The following is a 5,760-nucleotide window of genomic DNA, read 5'->3' on the forward strand; positions in this document are numbered from 1 at the left end:
GAGCCTGCTGTACACGGCCCGGCTCCGCCCCGGCCGCGGGGTCACGCTGCTGGCTTCGCCTCATCTGTGGTTCACGGTGACAATCGCTTTTCCCTACGAGGTGATGACGTTCACGCGGGGCTGGCGCGAGTCCCAAGCACCCCCTCGGCACCCCGCGTGTTTCCGGGAACGCGGACCCGCCCGTAGGGGCTGACACTCTGCCTCCGAGCGCCGGGCGCTGCTGGGCCTCCGCACTCCCCTTCGGGGGCTTCATGCGGCCTGGAGCTCCCGGGTGACATACGCGAGACAGAGAGGTGGTCTCCACCCGTCCTAAAGCACACAACACTCCTTCCAGAACAAAGCGTAAGCCCCGCCCCTCATTACGAACACCTCTTGTAACAGCACTTCTGGTGGGGCGGTTGAAATGAAGGCTTTCGTCGTTCATTTAAAATGAATACAGATAACCCTATGCTTTTCTTCCCGCACCCCAATATTCCATCGCGTCCAGTCCTGGCGCCCCACCCTCCGTCGGCACGGCTCTCACGCAAGCTGGCCTGTCACCTGCCTGTGTTCTGACGTCTCAGGACTTTCCTCCGTTTCTCTTGAACGAACGTGATTACATTAGTTACCCTCTGTTGAGAAAACCCAGACAGACCCCAACTGCTGAAAGGATTGACCGACTTTCCCGTGAACCCGGGATGCACGGAGATACTCACTCACGGCAACGGAAGTACAAAAGTGAAAATCCCTAGGACAGTTGGATGGATTTGTGCAACCGAAACTATTCTCTATCTCGCAGACGTGACACTTCAGGGTTGCAGCTGAAAGGGGAAGAAAACCAGAGTGAAACACCACCGCTCTCCAGGCCTATCGGATGAGCACCGCCCCTTCCCCCATCTCTCCCTCCTCCAGGGAGCACAAAACCACGGGTCCGAGTCCTTGTATTCTCCCCTGGGCCGCCCTCACCCTACCTCTCACACACACACACTCACCCACACACACAGGCACGCACGCGCGCACACACGGCACCTCAAGTTCCATGGCTCAAGAGATTTGCAATCTGCCTTCCGGGGGCCCTTCCCACTCACCTTCCCCACTCCTCCCTCCCCCGCCCCAGGCCCTGCATCCCCTCCCCTGGGTGTGGCCCGCTGCCTGGTCTGCATTAGGGCAGGACTCGCTCCCCGCTCCCTGGGGACAAGCCGGTCACCCTTCTGCGGCTGGTCCAGTTCTCTGACACAGCCCTGGATGGTCCTGTGAGGGCCGGGCCACGCGTGGCGCCCAGCCTGATGTCTCCCAGGAAGGCAGGGACGCTGAGGGGACAACACGGTGCTGGGGAATAAGCCAGGATTCCGGCCACTCCTGCCGGCCCTCGACAGGGGGCCCCAAATCAAGAGGCTCCCCCGTCGGGTGTCCAAACACAGAGGCTGCCCTCCTGACGCTCTCTCGCTCCCTGACCCCCGTGCCTGCCACCGCCCTGGGGCCCCCGCCGGGTCCAGACATGGGTGACCACCCCGTGTCTGCAGAGGCATCCTGGCCCACTTCCTTCTCCCAGCCCAGGGGGTTGAGGGGCCCAGACTTACCTTGTTTTCCAGACACGGTGACGTTTGTCTCCACCCGCGGCAGGCCCGTGACCAGGAGCAGAGCAAAGAGAATCATCGGTTCCGTGGTGCCTGGCCCTGGACACGGGGAGTGAGGCCACGCGGTCAGCTCTGTGGCTCCGGGGTCAGACCCGGCCGCCTGGGAGGCCACCCCGTGGGCCCAGGGAAGGCAGGGCGCTCCCTTGAAGAGTGTGGACGGCTACTGGCCATTCCCTAGTCCTGTGACCCAGGTTAGGCCCAAACATACACGCCCACCAGATCCCAGTTCTGGCACCGTCACCCTTTGCTCCCACCCCAGCCCTCCAGGACGGTCTCCTGAACCCACCCTGCGCGGGCCCCACCCCACCCTTGACAGCAAAACATGCCAGGGGTGGCCCTCTAGGCCTTCCCAGCAGATGAGAAGTAACTGCAGCCATGGACGCTCACTGAAGGGACTGGTGGGTTTGGCTTAAACGCCCTCAGAAAGGCTCTCCGCACGACGATTATTAGGTATGTCGATCATCATACAGGCAGCTGGTCGTTTCTTTATGTGATGTGTACGCGCTTCTTTTTAAGGTTTCTCTCGGTAGCCCCATTTTGTATGTTTGTTTGAGTTTTACCTTTATACTTACATCTCTCTCTTTTCTTTAACGTTTATTTATCTTTGATGGAGAGAGAGCGAGACGGGGCACGAGTGGGGAAGAGCAGAGAGAGAGGGAGACGCAGATTCCGAAGCAGGCTCCAGGCTCTGGGCTGTCAGCACAGAGTCTGACGTGGGGCCCGAACTCACAGACCTGAGATCGTGACCCGAGCCGAAGTCGGATGCTTAACCCACTGAGCCACCCTGGCGCCCCTATACTTACATCTCTTGAAACAACTTTCTTTCTCCAAGTTTTGTCGTGTAATGTTTGCTCCCCACGTTGTCACTTTTCAACGGCACCCTATCCTTCCCACCCATCACCCTGCTTCGCAACGGACCGCTTCCGACGCAGTGAGCCCGCGCTCCTGTCCTCTCCCTTCGTGGCCCGGTTTTAGTTGCATCATTTCTGCCTCATCAGATCAGACAGAGGAGAGCAGAAGTATTCGGTCCTATAGATAAAGAACCATCATTCCCCAAAGCAAACACTGGCCACACCGAAAATCGACAACACGTCTTGCGCCCGTCATGGGAATGCTAGGAAGCAAAACCACGTCTTTTAAAAAAAAATTTTTTTTTAACGTTTATTTATTTTTGAGACAGAGAGAGACAGAGCATGAACGGAGGAGGGTCAGAGAGAGGGAGACACAGAATCCAAAACAGGCTCCAGGCTCTGAGGTGTCAGCACAGAGCCCGACGCGGGGCTCGAACTCAAAAACCACGTCTTTTTTGATGAAAATGAGGAATGTGTCGGGTGGGTCACCACTGCCCTCGACACAGCCGCAGAAAGACTCCGCGAACTTGAAGACGGGTCGGTAGAACTCTCCTTGCCTGAAACGCCAAGACAAACACAACAAGAAAACAGAACAGAATGTCCAAGAACCGTGGGACGAGCTTCTTTTCGGTAACACCCAGCTCCCCGAAAGACCAAAAGGAGGAGGAGGGATGGCACGGAAGCATCCCTGAAACCATACCGGCTAAGGGCTTTCCAGCGGTCCCGACAGACATCGCTGTGGAGACTCAGGAAGCTTAGAGAAAAGGACGGGCACAACCCCCGAAACAAACAAATACACACACACAAAACCACCTCTACCGAGGCGTGTTCAAAGCACAGAAAATCAGAGAAAGCTTTCCGGAACCCGGAGGAAGAAACAACACACGTGATGTGCAAAGAAACAAGAGGAGAGCCTTCCGTGCACTTCACATGGAACCACCCAAGCAGAGGCGCGTAAAAAACATTTCAGGTGTCGGAAGACGACGTCTGCCAACCTAGAACCCGGTAGCGAGAGGAGCTCCCCTTCGAAGCACAGCAGACTGTAGTCTTTTAACGCCCATGACACCCACCACACAGTGTGTCCACTGCTCACTTCATCTCTCTTCCAGTGTTGAGTCCACAATAAAATATAGCAATACGTTTGGAGTGGAAATCCCATCACCTTTCAAACATCGCAGTAAATAAAAACTAAAACACACGCTAAAAAAAAAACAACTGCGAGGAAGCTCTCTTGACACATTTACCTGCTATTTCTGTACGTCCACACCTTTTCCGCCACATGCACTGAGCACAGAGGCTCGGTGCACATCAGCAGCGTGCAAGGCAGCTCCCGGAGGGTCAGCATCCAGCAGCCCCCTGCACAGGCCCCACCGCTCCCCTCCCCACCTGCACCTCCCCTCCAGGCTCCTCTCCCCACCCGCTCCTGCCCTACCCTCCTCTCCTGACTCCTCTACCCACCTATGCCTCCCCTGCACCTCCCCTCCTGGCTCCTCTCCCCTGTCTCTCCTCCCCTGCACAGCAGCTACCAGGCTCCCCCACAGGGCACTGCCAGCAGCAGGCAGGCGTTTCCACACACCCCTCAGCCCTCCTCTTGCAGGAAGTCATCCACCTGGAGCTCAGCGAGTTCCCCTCGTCGAACCCCCTCCACCCCCCATCCCCCACCCCCGCAGGACAATGCTTGTCCTGATGTACTGGGGGACCCCCACCTCAAAACAGCTTGGGAAAAGTGCTGGGACACTGTCCACGGAGACGTTTCCTGCTCCTACAGGTGATGGGCAAACGTGCCCCTCCGCCACCCCCCCCCCCCCCCCCGCGGCCCTGAACGCAGACCCTGGCCCTCTGCTCCAGGCTGGCCCCCCAGGCACCTGGCAGGGCCCGCTCCAGCTGCAGGGTCTGGCGGGGAGGCGGGGAGATTTCCGTCCCTGGAACTGGCGGGACCCAGCCAGAGATCTTTCCAGAGCACAGAGGCACCAGCAGGGAGGCCCAGAAGGACAGGCAGGAAACGGTGGCCTTGCAGAGTAAGAAGGCTCTTCCAACCGGGACCCCGCCCCCACCGGTCCCCGCGGAAAAGACACGCGAGGGACAGCCACGCGAGGGACGAGTGACAAAACGAAGCCCGACGGGACCGGCCCCGGCGCCGGGAAGGAAGCGCACGCTCTGCGGGCGGAGGTCAGAGAAGGTTCCAGGAGGCTGAGGGTCGCAGTCAAGGACCCGCTTTTCCTTCTCGAAACTAAACACACGACATCAAACTGGGCCCCGCACAAAGGGCCTGGAAGAAGAAAGCGCAGAAACTGCGGGGAGAACAGGTCCAGGCGGTGCAGGCGGGGCGGGGACTCCAGGGGCCGAGGGACCCCCGGGCAGCGGCAGCGGCAGTGGCAGCGCCTCCGGTTGTGCCCGTGCGACTGAGAGGCGCCGGCAGGACCCCCGCCGTTGCAAGCACCCCTCACGCCAGCCCTGGGCCACGCCCCGAACCTCCTGGACCCTATGGGCCCCCCCCCCCGCCCTTCACCCTACTGAGACTAGCCAGGCCTTCTGGAACCTTCCAGCCCCCCCCCCCCCAGGCGTCCAACCTTCTGCCAATTAACTTCCACGCTGCCCGCCTGTGAGGTGAGCCCCGAACCTTCCGGAACCTCTGGCGCCGCCGGACTGTCTGAGAGTGGGGCCTTCAAGGCTCGTGGAACCTTGTGGAACCCGAGTGTGCGCGTGCGCATGCGTGGGCGCGGGGCCTGCCGGGAGTGGCGCGCGCAGCGACGGAGACCCCCTCCCTTGCGGACGCGCCAGGGCTGTGGGAAGCGCGGCTGCGGCCCGGAGAGTCTTCGCGCTCACCCTGCTGTGCCCGCCGCTTGGAGGCCTCGCCGTCCAGGCTTCCAGAAGGTTCTCTGTGGTCGCCGTGGGGACGCGTGGGGACGGAGGGCGCAGGGAGCCGGCGGGGCGGCGTTCGAAAGGGCGGTGGGGGGCGGGGGGCACCGTGGGCGCCTGTCCCGGGCCCTCAGCGGGGGGCTGCTGGGCTGCCCGGGTCCTCGCGGGGTGGGGACACGGCGGGTGAGGCGCTCCCCCAGACAGGCGTCCCCCCTCTGTCAGGTACTCCCCCAGAGGGGTGCCCCCTCCGGGGGGTGCCCCCCCCCCCCCGCAGGCAGGTGCTCCCCAGACAGGCGTCCCCGCTCAGGCCGTTGGCTCCTCCCCCCACGGGCGGCCACTCTCCTCTTACAAGTGGCCAACCCCCTCAGACAGGAAACACTCTCCCCTCCGGCAGGTGCTCCCCCAGAAGGTGTCCCCTTCGGGCAGGTGCTCCC

The 5,760-nt window shown here is 61.2% G+C and overlaps 1 long non-coding RNA gene across 1 annotated transcript; it reads right to left on the reverse strand.

Moving 5' to 3' along the window:
- Positions 1-36: 36 nt before the first annotated feature.
- Positions 37-5,179, reverse strand: LOC121024658 (uncharacterized). The gene is made up of 3 exons (XR_005787781.1): positions 5,038-5,179; positions 1,560-1,655; positions 37-800 (listed from the first exon to the last, which is right to left on the reverse strand). It is a non-coding gene; the product is annotated as an uncharacterized LOC121024658 (long non-coding RNA).
- Positions 5,180-5,760: the final 581 nt, after the last annotated feature.

The sequence above is a fragment of the Herpailurus yagouaroundi genome, unplaced genomic scaffold (assembly GCF_014898765.1).
Source record: "Herpailurus yagouaroundi ecotype Mexico unplaced genomic scaffold, PumYag 66660, whole genome shotgun sequence".
In the NCBI taxonomy this organism is placed as follows: Eukaryota; Metazoa; Chordata; class Mammalia; order Carnivora; family Felidae; genus Herpailurus; species Herpailurus yagouaroundi.